Source organism: Muntiacus reevesi, chromosome 3 (assembly GCF_963930625.1).
Source record: "Muntiacus reevesi chromosome 3, mMunRee1.1, whole genome shotgun sequence".
Lineage (NCBI taxonomy): Eukaryota > Metazoa > Chordata > Mammalia > Artiodactyla > Cervidae > Muntiacus > Muntiacus reevesi.
Genome location: NC_089251.1, coordinates 248,507,954 through 248,524,812, shown reverse-complemented (window position 1 = coordinate 248,524,812; position 16,859 = coordinate 248,507,954).

Genomic DNA, 16,859 nt, shown 5'->3' with positions numbered 1-16,859 from the left:
CACAGGTCAGTTAAAAGAGGGTAATGTCAACATTTGTGAATTAGGAAAAAGAAGCCAATTTCTGTCATATGCCTCCATAATTTTATAAGTATGCTCATTCATGATAAATTATTATTATTGTAGAACAGATGGATGAATCTCAATCATTATACAATAATGGAAGATTAAACATTTTCTTAACTTCTATTCATCAAATTAAGTCTTTATACTCACAAGGAAGGACAATGCATCAATGTTATCATTAGGGCTTTTTTTTTTTTAGTATAACTTTAGCGTGAAATATAATAAGACATGATTAATGTACTGACAGAAGTAAATACTAAACAACCCACATTAGTCTAGATTGGAGTCACTTTTTAAGTTCTCTCATTCTATGGCTTCTCAGCTCCTTGTGAATTTTGTCAAAGAGAAACAACTGTCAAAATCATTTGATCTTTTAACTAGGTGTTCCTTTTCAGCTATGGTCTTTACTTGCAAAATGTTACCTACTCCCTAAAGTGTGTGCTTTCTTTTCTGGGAGGGGAGGAAAGATAATATCTGTTCAGCCCCCATTGAGGAAACAGATTTCTCACTGGGTTGAGTTTTGTGTCACATTTAACAGATGGTAATATTTGGAAAGGACAGAGATAAATCTCGTGATTCTCAGCCCCTCCTGTCCACCACACCCCAACATGAGTTCAGCCCTCAAACTATTCCTGCTCTAAAAAAACATACCCAGTCTTTACAACATGTGGAAGGCAGTTTCACAATCATCCTCAAGGACATATTTCAACACTTTTCATCATTACCAAGCACTCATTTGTAGCCGCAGACTTAAAGAACTAACAGTAGTGAAACACTGCTTAGTGGGACAAACAGCCCTGACCCTGGAGGCAGAGGACCCAAGGCCAAGCCCCTCATCTAGACCTTGCACATGCTGTTCTTTTTCTTTTACTTATAACATTTATTGCCTTCTCTGGCCAACTGCACATATATCAGTTTACTCATCAGGAAACCCCCAGTATTTAGGTCTAATCTTCTTCCTATTGTTATCTTTATTGATTTATAAAGAATCGGAATGTGATAAAATAGGAAGACTCCAAGAAAAAATTGTAAGACTAGTTAACAGGCTTCATACATAGTTTAATAAAAGATCAGTAGTTATATCTTTGAAAGTGTAATAAAGAGTATCAACTGTCAATTACTGTGCATAAGCACAACATTTATTAAGCCTGGTAATCCTCAGGTGGTATATGTGCTATGACTTTTAACTTGAAAACAATTTTCCATAGCACATTTTTCCCATCAACAACAAATTTTGGAGATAATTTTTCCACCAATAAAGCCTAACAAAGGAGGGTTCTATGTTCCAGGAAGAAAAACAATATATAGAGTATCAGAAAGACCAGTGGTGACGCTACCTTGACTTCACCTTCCAGAGAGAAGCTTGTCCCATACAACAAGATTCAGCTCAACCTTTGAGGGACTGATATAAGAAAGTAGTGGGATGTTGTTGTTTAAGGACTGCAATACGGGAATAGTTATTCCTACTCCTACTTCCAAATAATGCTGATATAGATGAATCTCTTTTAGGTAACTATCCAGAGGTAATAATGTCAGCTCTTGGGTGGGGGCACTAAGTCATCATTTCTCATATTAATTATCACTGAACAGAACTGTAATTTCAGAAACCATACAAAGAGAGGCAGAATCCTAATAGCAGATCACACATTCATTGTTTATCTCCATCTTGTTAACACACAGCACGTGCACATGCATGTGTGTGTGCATACACACAGTTTGGACTTCAGATAAAGAATTTATGATATTTAATGTACTTCTAAATTCTTGTTTAAATCCCATTGCCTTTTATTTTTCTACTTTGAAGAAGAAATGAAAAATTTTACTCACAGATAACATGCTATTGTGAAAAGAACATAGGCAGATTCTACCGTTATAAGGAAGAAAGTGAGCTTCGAGGCAGGCCTAGCAGAGGTGGAGATGTCATATACACATAGTTTGGTGGGGGAGCCAGAAAGCAAATTTATTGTCAAAGAAATATGGAAATTGTTTTGTAACCAGCTTCTTTCAGTTAACAATGTATACAATATTATCTCCTTCTGTTAAAATACATATGTATTTGTAAATACATACACTGCCCGGAAGTATTAGTATGTGGATTGAGATGGAAATGAGGTAATCTCTGGTTAGTGAAAACATAATGTTTCCATTTTCTTAATCTGTGTTTTGTAGTTGTCTTCAATATTGTATATAACACTAACTTTATAGTAACTAACAGTTATGGTAACGTGATTATTTACTTACAATGGATTACTTTCTCTACATATTTCATCATATTGTTTCCCTGTTCCATATTATGTCTTTTCATCATAGTCTCAACTGCAGAGTAAAACACATTTTCCCTTTAGTAGAGTGCTGGAGGGGACTGTGATTGCTCTGTCCCTTCCTTGGCCCCCAACAGCACACATAAATACATACACACTTTAACTCAGACCTGTGATTGGCTCTGCTTCAGTATTAGCTCTACGGCCCAGAATTAACCTCTCTCAGCCCCAGATTCTTCAACTGTTAAATATGGCTAATAATACTTATCTTAAGGTGTGCTGAGTGAATTAAGTGAGAAAATACAAGTTATAACATGGCATAAACTTATAAATGGAGGAATACTATATTGCTTATGTAATTCTATTTTTAGCAGACACTTTCAACTTTATTACTGAAGCACTCATGTGGCAATTATGTAGGAAGCTATTGCCCGTGGCTGCTGACAGGGTGAACTAAGAGTCTCCAAGACTTACGGAAGCCTCGATACAATTTCTCACCTACAAAAACCACTGAAGCAGTTTTGTGGTGGTGTGTTTTTTTTTTAAGGCAACTGCCATTATCCATGAATTGTCAGGAAACAGGAAATTGTTTCCTGATAATCTGAAAAGACTGCTTCCCTGGTGGCTTAGATAGTAAAGAATCAGCCTGCAGTGCAGGAGACACAGGTTCAGTCCCTGGGTCAGGAAGATCCCCTGGAGAAGGAAATGGCTACCCACTCCAGTATTCTTGCCTGGAGAATCCCATGGGCAGAGGAACCTAGCGGGCTACAGTCCATGGGTTCACAAAGAGTCAGACATGACTAGCAACTAACACAATCTGAAAAGAATGGCGATCAGAGAGGCGATGAGACTGAAATGCTATTATCTCAGTTCACAACTGGAGAGAAAAACTCACAAAGGTCTTGACATGACCCTGTAAATCTACTTACACATATAAAAGAAGTTAGAGGAGGTGATTGGAGAGCTCATCCTAATCTAATGTCAGGAACCTACTGCTGTCATCACTGCCTCCTCTGTCCACATCCCTACTCTGTCCACCTCCAGAAGTGTCCACCGCTATCTATGGTAGACGTGCTAAGACTCTAACTTGCATCTAGAAAGTAAGAGAGAAGTCAGTTTTATGTCTAATGGCCAAGTGAAAGACCTAGGGAAAGAGAGAAGTGTAAAGCAACTTTGTTCTAGTGAAGTGCTCTAGCATCTGCCATGTAAGTCACATCTTCAGTCTCTCCTATGACACCACCAGTAAAATCTTCATTGTTCATGAATGCTTTATTGCAAGTAAATTTTTTATGGTGATTTCAAGGAAATACTGAATCCTGCTTCCATTTGAAACAGGGTAGTTATGGAGACTGCCCTTGGGGCCCTCCAGCAGATGGGTCATTTCACTCTGGATGAGTTTAAGGTTCTTGAGTATCTCAGTCACACTAGCCTTAGCAAGTCCACATTGTTAACAGTGCAATGCAAACAGTTTCATCCTATGACTTTCATCACGGATTCAGGTGGGCAAGGTAATGTATTCAGTAATGTTACACGGACTCTATCCAGCTTAGCAACCCTCACTACCGCCCACCCCATTGATATTCTCCAAACCACATTCCTTGAGCCTCAGCCAAAGGTTCCATTCTTGCCCTCCTGCAACTGGTCTATTCTTATCTCCAGAACATACCTTTTCTGAGGGGCCCAGTAAGAATTTTATTAATCAACATGACCTAATCATTTGGAAATTAATTCTCCCATCACCTTTTCTTTACATTCCAAGATCACAGAATGCTTCTTGGGTTTCAACAAACCTCCATCTTTTTTCACATAAATTCTGAGTTCACATGCTTCTTTAGAACTGAATTAACTTCCATAAGTAAACTGCTACTATAAGGGCTGGGATTTGGTGCAACAAACAAGCTGCTGCAAGTTTTTCAGTCAGTGAGAGATTTAATACAATCTCTCAAGGGGCAAGGGAATTGGGTTTTTTTAAATAATGGAAAGGTTCAGGGAGTAAAAGTCAGGAGGCTGCTGCTAGACTAGATATAAGGTCCCAATGCCATCACTGGGATATGAAGATGTTTCAGCTGCCACCACTACCAGCTCTCCTCTCCCAAGTAGATGGTGTCCCCACAGTGGAACACGCAATCTAACAACTGCCAGCACTTGCATCTGGCAGAACTTGCTTCCTCCACAGTAGTAAGGAGACAGCTGCTGCCTAAAGCCTAACTTCCAAATTCCATGGGAGTGCATTGTAAAGGTAGAGCATAATTCACATCCAGAATCCTAGCTGCAAAGCAGCCTAAGAAATATAGCTTCTAGCTTTCCAGCTTCTTGAAATAGAAAGAGGATAACTAGTTCGAACATGGCTTTCAATAAGATTCAGTGTAACAAGCAGAAACTGCTCTGTTTTTCAATCCATAAGAGGTTTAATATAGGGAATTGGATTCTTTTGAACAATGCAGTGTAAAGTATACAAGCAAACCTTGGAGATATTGAGAGTTTGGTTCCAGACCAGTGTAATAAAGCAAATGTTGCAATAAAGTGAATCACACGACTTTTTGGTTTCCCAAGGCATATAAAAGTTATGTTTACACTAGACTGTAGGCTGTTAAATGGCAATAGCATTATGTCTGGAAACACAATGTACATACCTTAATTTTAAAATACTTTATCACTAAAAAGGCTCACCATCATCTGAAAGTTCAGTGAGTTATAATCTTTTTGCGGGTGGAGGGTCTTGCCTTGACGTTGGTGGCTGCTGACTGATCAGAATGGTGGTTGCTGAAGGTGTGAAAGGCTATGACCATTTCTTAAAATGAAGACAACAGTGAAGTTTGTGAATCAGTTAATTCTTCCTTCCACAAATGATTTTCCTATAGCATACAGTGCTGTTGGATATCATTTTACCCAGAGTAGAACTTCTTTCAGAATTAGAGCCAATCCTCTCAAACCCTGCTTTACCTCCTACGCTTATGTAAAATTAGAAATTGTGTGCTATCATTTCAACAAGCTTCACAGCACCTCCACCAGGAGCTGACTCAATCTCAAGAAACCACTTTCTTTGCTCATCCATAAAAAGTAACTTCTCATCCATTAAAGTTTTATCATGAGATTGCAGCAATTCACTCACATCTTCAGACTTTACTTCTAACTCTAGCTCTTTCGCTAACTTCTATTACATCTTCAGTTACTTCTTCCACTGAAGTCTTGAACCCTTCAAAGTCAGCCATGAAGATTGCAGCCAACTTCATGTTCCTATTTATTTTGGCCTCTTCCCATGAATTCTGATTGTTCTTAATGGCATCTAGAATGGTGAATCTTTTCCATAAGATTTTCAGTTGACTTTGCCCAGATCTAACAAAGGAATTTCTAAGGCATCTATAGCCATACAAGGTACAGTTTTTAAATAATAAAACTGGAAAGTCAAAACTACTCTTTGATCCATGGATTCAAAATGGATGTTGTATTAGCAGGCATAAAAATAACATTAATCTCATTGTACATCTCCATCAGGGCTCTTTGAACAGGTGCATTGTCAATGAGAAGTAATATTTTGAAAGGCATCTATTTTTTCTGAGCAGTAGGTCTCAATCATGGGCTTAAAATATTCAGTAAACTATGTTGTAAACATGTCACATGATCCAAGTTTTGTTGTTCCATTTACAGAGTACAGGCAGAGTAGGTCTAGTGTAGTTCTTAAGGGTCCTACAATTTTCAGAATGGTAAGTAAGCGTTGGCTTTGACTTTTAAAGTTATCATCTGCATTATCCCCTAACAAGAGTCAATCTGTCCTTTGACATTTTGAAGCCAGGTAATGACTTCTCCTCTCTGAGTGTCCTAGATGGCATCTTTTTCCAAGGCTGTTTTGTCTATACTCAAAGTCTCTTGTTTAGTGTAGTCACCTTCATTAGTTATCTCAGCCAGATCTGGATAACTTGCTGAAGCTTCTACATTAGCTCTTGCTGCTTCACCTTACACTTTGATGTTATAGGATGACTTCTTTCCTTAAACCTCATGAACCAACCTCTGGTAGCTTCAGACTTCTCTTCTGTAGCTTCCTCACCTCTCTCAGCCTTCATAGAATAAAAGAGAGTTAGGGCCTTGCTCTGGATCAGGCTTTGGCTTAAGGTAAGTTATGGCTGATCTAGTCAGGCTTTTAGCCTAAATAAGGCTCTTTCACTTATTCATGTGTTCACTGGAGTAGCACTTTTAATTTCCTTCCAGAACTTTTTTTTTTTCATTCAGAACTTGGCTAACTGGCACAGGAGGTCTAGCTTTTGACCTGTCTCACCTTTTGACATGCCTTCCTCACTAAGCTTAATCATTTCTAGCTTTTGATCAAAAGTAAGAAACTTGCAGCTTTTCCTTTCACTGGAACACTTAGAAGCCATTGTATAATTATTAATTGGCCTAATTTCAATATTGTTGTACAGCAGGGAATAGGGAAGCCAAAGGAGAGGGAGAGAGATGAGGAACAGCTGGTTGCAGGAGCAGTCACATCACACACTGTTCATCTTACATAGACGTGGCTCGTGATGCCCCAGAACACAATGGTTACAGTAAGGGTCACTGATCATAGATCATCATAACAAATATGATAATAACTAAAAACTTTGCAAGAATTACCAAAATGTGACATGGAAACAGGAAATAAGCAAATGCTTTTGGGAAAATGGTGCTGATAGATTTTCTCAACACAGGATTACCACAAACCTTCAATTTGTAAAAAAAATGCAGTATACACGAAACACAATAAAACAAAGTGCAATAAAATAAGGTGTGCCTGTATTCCATCCCCCCACATATAAAATACTAACAATTATTAAAGCTGGGTTATGAGTAGATGGGGAGCTAGGTTCTATTTTATACTTTCACATGTGTTTGAAGTTGGTTTTCCTCTTTGCATGTCATTCTTCATTTACCCCCGCCTCAATCCCCTCTCCCCTGCTCACCCGGTCCTGTGGGAAACTGACTTCCTGGTGTGTCACTCTGGTTCCCTGGCTACTTGTCTTCTGGTTGGTTGTGACCAATTTGTGGTTCCTGAAGAAGGTTAGAGCGTGTATTTCTTCCCATCTCCCTCCCTACTCTGAATCACTCTAGTTGACAGTGGCTGAGCCCTCCAGTATCATAGCTCCTGCAGAGTGGTCTCTTGCTCTTGTGGCTCCATGTCCTCTCTGCTGTAACGGGTGACAATGACTTCCTTCTATTGCTGGTGTCTGGGTGCATTGGCATCCTTTATTGCTTCCCCTTTTGCCATCCCTGTCTCTCTAAGTAGCCCTTTCATTAAAAGCCTTTTGAACCATGTAACTGAAGTTCCATTTCCTGCTGGTCCCCCAGCTCCCCTTTATAATCCTCTTCTCAGATGCAATTCACTACACTCACCAACCTTGGCACACCCCACAGGGCCCCTACACCCTCCTGCTCCTAATTGTTCCCTCCCCTGCCTGAGCTCACACTACCAAGCCTTTGTGCCTTCCACGCAGGCTTTTGCATTATGCAAAATGATTTATAAATGAATTGTCAGTCTTAAGTGATTTTTTGCAGGATAAGCTTTCTCAATTTTAAGGGGAGATACATGGTACAATAAAGTGGAAATATCAATATTCTGATAAACATTTCAGGCAGCAGTAGGGAGCTTATTTAGAGGAGCTAGACCTATCAAGTCTGGAATCTATGAAGAGAGGAATATCTATATGCCTGAAGACGGTTCTGAGTAAGTGGTAAAATTTGACTCAGTGTTAGAAAAACAGAAAGCAAGGCTCTTGAGGACTGAAGCTTTGTCTCGTTCTCAGTTCTTTCCCCAGCACCTGGCGTAGTATCTGATACATAATAAGAATCCCATACACCTTTAAGTGATGGAATGAGTGAGCAGACATGGCAGGAAGCCCCGTGGTCCTTTGTCTCCCCATCTCCCACACTTGTAACTTCGTGGGATACCACGTTTTCATGGTTGGTTAACACAAAATCCACATATGGCCCTTAGAATTCTCACTGTGATGTTGGATGAGTCTCTGGGTCTGAGCGCCCTCCTTGGCAGAGAGGCCAGGGTCAGAGACTGTCAACATTTATGACTACAGCAATATTAAAAATGCTTTCAACCACATTTTTTATTTGGCGGGTGTTCTTGCTTTGTTGGATTTTATCTGGTCGATTGCTTTGGTAAACTGTGTGTGTGTTTTTGGCATGAATGTGGCATTTTGAGATAGCATATGTTCCTAAGATATTTCTCACTTGTGTTGACATTAACCACTTTATAGGAATTGCCTGAGGCACCCTGCCCGTACACAAGTTTATCTTTCAGAAAAGTTTACAAAATATGTTAATAAGAGTAGAGGATGGGAAGGATAGTCTAAATTGAAAGTCATCTATTTAAAAAGTAGCAGGATAAAGGGTCTAACTGACAAAATGGTCTAACTGACAAAATAATCTAACTAGCATCATGGACCAGAAATAGCAATTATCAAGTACATTCAATAGCCACAAACACCCTGCTGATACAGAGCAAAAGTCTAAAACCTGAGCTTTTCAGAGTAAACTGCAGTTTCTGAAAAGACAGACCAAATTTGTGAAACTGTTAAAACCTAGATTAGAATAGCTCTCTTCTACCATCAATTTTTTCAAAAGTAATAAAAATCCTCAAGCATCTTTAATTTGAGGTAAATAATCCATTCTCAAATAGTGGAAATATTGACATGCAAACCAATGCTATTGAAGATTGGGCTAAGGAAGTCCTAGCTGAAAACATAAAGGCATAGTAAAACTTAAAGAAAAAAGGCTGTTACTTTCTAAGCCAGAAATAATGTGTGACTCCCAGCTAGTCTAATGTATTGCATTTGGATAACTGTGGCTTCATCGAAACTTTTCAAACAGTGCCCATTAAGTTGGGCAACAAATATAGATATAACCTCAGTGAAGCAGACTTTTTACCTTCCTGATTTAAGGAAGTTAGTTATTGTGGAAGTATGGAAAAATTAAGTTGAAAATAGGGATGTAAGTTAAAGAGGAAATATTCTTTCAGTAAGTGGTATGAGAATTCCCTTTGAGGGGAGAGCCATCTTTGTTGGGAAAATTTCTAATTTGAAGAAGAGGCAGAAACAGCAATACTCACCAACTGTTCTAGGCTTTCCTGGTATTTCTCAGACTCTTAAAGTTAGCGGAGCCATGTGGGACATTTTCCGGCCAGTGGACCATAGACCTCAGCAGTGACCACAACACTGTGTGATGCTTTGAGGTAGTAGCTTGCAGGAGTGCTTGATGTGTTGAAATGGTTGTGTTCCTGTCACCTGGGTCCCTGAGTGGCATTGTGGAGTAGGTTTCCTTGATAACCCGTATTGGATATCCACCAAGAGTTGGAGGTAATCTTTCATTGTGATAGCATCTAAAATTTTATAATTAGATTTGTTGCAGGAGCTTTCTCTCACCTATCCTGATATATACATATCTTGAAAAGCCTAGGGGTGCACCAAACTAATGTGCATGAAGAACTTTGACCTTGTTCAAAGAAAGGAAAAGAAAGAGAGTAATATAGGCAGGAAGTGAAGGGAGGCTATGAATTACACAAGGGAATCCCTACCCTATAACTTCCAAATCTTGAATAAACGCTACAAAAACTCACCAATACTTGTTGTGAGTATATTATCAGTAAAACTTTGCACCAGGATGATGCAGGAATAGAAGAAGAGGCAATACACTTGCTCTCAGAAGCAATATCACAATAGCATGGGGAAGCAGCAGAAATCTTGGGCAGGCTTGTGAGATCTTCAACCCATGAAATAGGGGGACTGAGGCCCTCCTGTGTCCAACTCAAGGGTCAAGGAAGCCTGAGCTTTCTTATTTTGTTTGGGCCATTAAGGCATTTCTTATAGTCACAGGAAAAGGGTTTTTTTACTATTAAAAAATTACTTTCATTTGATTCAGTAAAATCCAGGCAGTCTTATTACAGAATCATAGAATCTCAAGATCACAAAAAAAATCAGAGGTCGCCTACTCTAATCCTTCCCTTTCCCTCTTTCCACTCTAATCCCAGAAGGTGGCTTCTGCTCTCTGCTTGGACATCTCCCCTAGCAGAGAATTCACTTCCCCCAGAGCAGCTCCTTCCATCTCTGCGTGGCTCTGACAGTTTCCAAGTCCTCCCTTACATTGAACTGCAGTCTTTCTCTCTGTCACTTTAACCCAGCGACATACAAAACAAGTCTAATCTCTCTTCCACAAAACAGGTCTTCAACTACTCTGACAGTTATTTTTGGAAAAGCATTACCCATATTCCCTTCACCAAGCCTGGGTAAGGTCTGTCCCTTTTCTTCTACTAATTACCCTGCCCTTCAGAAATGGTTAGATGGCAGGAAGGGGGAATAAAAGGGAATGTGGATCATGTTAATATCATGTTAATATCAACCAAAGACCTAATTAAGCAAGATTCCTTGTCTGCTCATTACTTCCTCCTGAATCTCATCTCAAGAGACCCATTAAATGGGTGAGAACCATAGTTGCCTTTTGAGTAGATCAAGTAAGTAAGTAAGTAAGGGCTTCCTTCATGGTGTAATTTAAGACTAAACCAAAGCTCTCTGCCTTAAAATCCCAAGTCCAACCAAAACATTCAGCCATAATTTCTTCTTTAGATAACCGGGGCTTCCCTGATGTTCCACCATCACAACAATCATGAAACATTTATCTGGCTGCAGCCTGTTCACCAAAGTAAGACCATCCACTCTCCTTTGCTCATGACACTCCAAAGAGTCCAAGTCAAAACTTATCTATAAAACAAAAATAGAGTTACAGTTGTAGAAAACAACTTATAACTACTAGGGGATAAGGGGGAGCACAAATTGGGAGATTGGGATAAATACACAGACACTACTATTATATAAAATAGACAACTAATAAGGACCTACTATGTAGCACAAGGAACTCTACTCAATACTCTGTAATGACCTGCATGGAAAAAGAATCTAAAAAAGAGTAGGTATATGTATAACTGATTCACTTTGCTGTACACTTGAAACTAACACATTGTAAATTAACTATACTCCAATGAAAAGTCATTTTTAAAAGAACTGATATGACTGACACTATACATTTCAAAGGTACTGAAATGAGGAAATATTTCTCCTTTGTGCCTTTCTGACCTCATTTATAACATTAGCCCCCAATATGTTCTCCATGTCTTGCTGAATTTTCAAACTACTCTCAGATTTATTTTCAGTCCTTAATTTCTACCACCCAGACTGGACTGAAGGAACTCTGAGAGACTTCCCCTCCCCCTTCTAGGTCTGTCCTTGTCCAAATTTTGACTCTTTCTCCTCGTGCAAATGAACCCTTAAAGATTAACCCACCAGATTCTCTAGAGACGTCCAGACAAGTCTAAGGTCTAGGGTAAATGTGACTTAAGTTCAAGTGGAGAATCAAGACTGCATATTTCTGGTTTTTAAATTGCATATGAAGTGCATGAACCATATTAAGGCAAAAGAGTTCACAATAGGCATGTTTCAATGACAGCACTAGTTCTACATAGCCCAAGGGTGCATAACCAATATGTGTTTAAAATGGGGTGGTATTATAAATAAATTTAAATACCCCCTAATATGACAGCAAATTTGGAAAACTCAGCAGTGGCCACTGGAAAAGGTCAGTTTCATTTCAATCCCAAAGAAAGGCAATGCCAAGGAATGCTCAAACTACTGCACAACTGCACTCATCTCACACGCTAGCAAACTAATGCTCAAAATTGTCCAAGCCAGGCTTCAACAGTACATGAACCATGAATATCCAGATGTTCAAGCTGGATTTAGAAAAGGCAGAGGAAACAGAGATCAAATTGCCAACATCCATTGGATTATCGAAAAAACAAGATAGTTCCAGAAAAATATCTACTTCTGCTTTATTGACTATGCCAAAGCATTTGATTGTGTAGGCCACAACAAACTCTGGAAAATTCTTAAAGAGATGGGAACACCAGACTACCTGACCTGCCTCTTGAGAAATCTGTATACAGGTCAGGAAGCGACAGTTAGAACTGCACATGGAACAACAGACTGGTTCCAAAGGGAATGGAGTACATCAAGGCTACATATTGTCACCCGGCTTATTTAACTTATATGCAGAGTACATCATGAGAAATGCTGGGCTGAAAGAAGCACAAGCTGGAATCAAGATTGCTGGGAGAAATATCAATAACTTCAGATATGTAGATGATGCCACTCTTATGGCAGAAAGCAAAGAAGAACTAAAGAGCCTCTTGATGAAAGTGAAAGAGGAGAGTGAAAAAGTTGGCTTAAATCTCAACATTCAGAAAACTAAGATCATGGCATCCGGTCCCATCACTTCATGGCAAATAGATGTGGAAACAGTGCAAACAGTGACAGACTTTATTTTCTTGGGCTCCAAAATCACTACAGACGGTGATTGCAGCCATGAAATTAAAAGACACTTGCTCCTTGGAAGAAAAGCTATGACCAACCTAGACAGCATATTAAAAAGCAGAGACATTACTTTGCCAACAAAGGTCCATCTAGTCAAAGCTCTGGTTTTTCCAGTAGTCATGTATGGATGTGAGAGTTGGACTATAAAGAAATCTGAGCGCCAAAGAATTGATGCTTTTGAACTGTGGTGTTGGAGAAGACTCTTGAGAGTCCCTTGGACTGGAAGGAGATCCAACCAGTCCATCCTAAAGGAGATCAGTCCTGGGTGTTCATTGGAAGGACTGATGTTGAAGCTGAAACTCCAATACTTTGGCCACCTGATTCAAAGAGCTGACTCATTAGAAAAGACCCTGATCCTGGGAATGATTGAAGGCAGGAGAAGAAGGGGACGACAGAGGATGAGATGGTTGGATGGCATCACTGACTCAATGGACATGAGTTTGAGTAAACTCCAGGAGTTGGTGATGGACAGGGAGGCCTGGCATGCTGCAGTTCATGGGGTCGCAGAGTGGGACACGACTGAGCGACTGAACTGAACTGAATGCAAAGTGTTTTATATCCTGGGTTTTACCAACCGAGTGACCTTGAGCAAGTCTTTGAGCGTTCATTTTCTCACCTTTAAAATGGAGACTCTATTAATCTCATCCCCATCCACAGACCCTTTCACTTTTTCTTTTTTTTTTTTTTTAATTTATTTATTTTTTTAATTTTATTTTATTATTTGGAGGCCAATTACTTCACAACATTTCAGTGGGTTTTGTCATACATTGACACGAATCAGCCATTGAGTTACACGTATTCCCCATCCCGATCCCCCCTCCCACCTCCCTCTCCACCCGACTCCTCTGGGTCCTCCCAGTGCACCAGGCCCGAGCACTCGTCTCATGCATCCCACCTGGGCTAGTGATCTGATTCACCATAGATAATATACATGCTGTTCTTTTGAAACATCCCACCCTCACCTTCTCCCACGGAGTTCAAAAGTCTGTTCTGTACTTCTGTGTTTCTTTTTCTGTTTTGCATATAGGGTTATCGTTACCATCTTTCTAAATTCCGTATATATGTGTTAGTATGCTGTAATGTTCTTTATCTTTCTGGCTTACTTCACTCTGTATAATGGGCTCCAGTTTCGTCCATCTCATTAGAACTGATTCAAATGAATTCTTTTTAACGGCTGAGTAATATTCCATGGTGTATATGTACCACAGCTTCCTTATCCATTCATCTGCGGATGGGCATCTAGGCTGCTTCCATGTCCTGGCTATTATAAACAGTGCTGCGATGAACATTGGGGTGCACGTGTCTCTTTCAGATCTGGTTTCCTCGGTGTGTATGCCCAGAAGTGGTATTGCTGGGTCATATGGCAGTTCTATTTCCAGTTTTTTAAGAAATCTCCACACTGTTTTCCATAGTGGCTGTACTAGTTTGCATTCCCACCAACAGTGTAAGAGGGTTCCCTTTTCTCCACACCCTCTCCAGCATTTATTGTTTGTAGACTTTTGGATAGCAGCCATCCTGACTGGCGTGTAATGGTATCTCATTTTTTCTAAGAATGACATAAAACTAGTACAGTTCCTGGTACAAAAAATGGATGCAATAAACATTAGCTCTCTTTGTCCCCACTGGCTCGTCCCCCTTCCTTTTCCTTATCCAGGAAATACAGAGGCTAGTGGGTTAATCAGAAAACCTGGACCTACAGCCTAAGATGCAGAGATGGACTAGCTCACCCTCACCCTTAATAATGAGGGATGGAGCAGGCGATCTCCTACAGGTTGATTAAGATTATGGATATAAGAATGAAATGTTAAGAACATCAGCTCTGGGAAGTGTGGTTGGAACCACAAACCATGGGTCAGTGTTCACAGATAGGGATGAAAGGGTAGTTTATTTTTTTCATCTAGATGGAAAGAAACACTAATAAAATTTTATTCCCATAAAAACCTAAGGACTTTACATTTGTGCCTACTGTATATCTGTGTACTGTACTTAGTTGCTCAGTTGTATCTGACTCTTTTGCGACTCCATGGACTGTAGCCTACCAGGCTCCTCTGTCCATGGGATTTCCCAGACAAGAATACTGGAGTGGGTTGCCATTTCCTCCTCCAGGTAATCTTCCTGACCCAGGGATTGAACACGGGTCTCCTGAATTGGCAGGCTGATTCTTTACCACTGAGCCACCAGGGAAGAAAGTCAGGATGTTTTTACAAAGTAAAAACAAAGTAATAAGAATATTCAACAGTGGAAAAAAGATGCAGCATCTGCTCAGCAAGGTATCACACAAAACAATACAACCTTAAATAAAAAAGCACTTCATCTAAATGTATGTAGAAGCCAGCATGCAATTGTCCAATATAAATAGGAGAGAGGAAAATGTTTTACTGCCATATCTTCCTTACTTGCTGTTTGCCCAGTGCACCTCAAAAAAAAAAGGGAAGATATTTTGAATAAAAAAATAAAGCCAGAATCGCCCCCATCCTCTCCATCCCCAAACCTCTCTCAAGGCACCAAGTCAGAGGGGAGACTGCCACCTACTGGGCCACCAATAACATCCCTCTACATTTTTTTGTCAGCATTTCAATGTCTCCTTTAAAACCTGATTTGGTCTGAAGCTGCTTTGTTAGTGACACTGACAAACACCACAACTCAAGTTACCAATGTACAGAAACTTAAAAGCTGCAGCATGAATTAATCATAGGACAACCTCTTGCAAATTTCAACAGCAATGTTTCGCTTTGGCATCAGAGATCCTGCATATTCAAAGGGAAAAAGAAACCTTTCTCTCTGAATTTCTGTTGTTTTCTAAGGACAAAGTGCTTTAATAGTTCGTAAGTGCTGCTAATTGCTCCCTGGATAGCCTTAATCTAGCCATTTCCTCCTAGGCTTTTACTCTATAAATCCTTCAGAAGACTAATATATTGGTTTAGTATTCCTCAAAAGTACCCCTTTGATTTGATTGGTTTACGTGTTTACAAATAGTTTCTCTACACCCACCATTAGAAAGAGCCTATTTTTAGAAACCCTGCTGCTATTGATGCCCTGAACAACTCCAGACTTGTCAGTGTATGGCCAAGATCAACCACTCAACCCTCTTTCTCTAAGGACGCACTGCCTTATACTCAATAAAAACAGAAAATCTGAGTTCTCTGCCTACAGCCAGTTCTATGCCTTGGGCAAATCACTGTGCCTTGGATTCTTCATTTAGGAAGCAGGGAAAGAAGGCTACTCTGAGCAGACCTATAATGATAATGTCTGCACTTCCTTGGTACACAACTCACAGCTCTGTCATGATGTAGCACTTTCTCCTTCTCTTCGAATCTACCTGTGAAGTAACAATCATCACCATAAAGAGGAGAATAAATGATTACCAAGTCAACCATGAAGCAAGTAGAGGAGACAAAATTCACAAAATTCATATCCCCATGCTGGGGACCATTTCTTTTCTCTCCTACTACTGCTCTTGAGTATAAAATAGACTCATACGTGTGAATAAACTTGATGAGAATAAAGCTATGTGCAAATTAACATTCAATGAAGAACAACTACTGTCTTTTGAATTGATAGCTTGGGAAAACTGGCCTCCAACAAATATTATACTTAGTACTCTAAGATACAAAAATATTTGTTTATGAGACCAAGCAAGCAAGATGAATGGATGGAGAGAGAGATAAGAAAGAGCTCTTCTTTTTATGACTCCTCATTAAGAAAGCTGCCAGTTATTCAAAAGGAACATTATTCTGGTTCTTTTCCATTTCAGGCTTTTTCCGCCTGCATGTTTGCAGATTGCTTAATTACTTCATTGGGCTTTGGAACTCATACAGTACAGATACATTATCATCCAAGTCATTACCTGCATATTTTCCCATTAAGAATAATTATAGCTTTTACCACCACTGCCCATGTACTTATGTCCTGCAGGCCTGAGCACACTGAAGTGATCATCTTTTGAAAATGATCTTGATGGGCAAGTATTGTATGCCCAATCAGCAATAAGCAAGATGAGGTGGGAAGATTTCCATCTCCTCCTTTATTGAGCAGCTCAAAAATCACCTTCCCATTATTTCTTCATAGTGCCACACACGACACTAAATGTAGAGACCAGTGGATGCTGGATTGTGTCTGCCTTTTCTTAGATTAC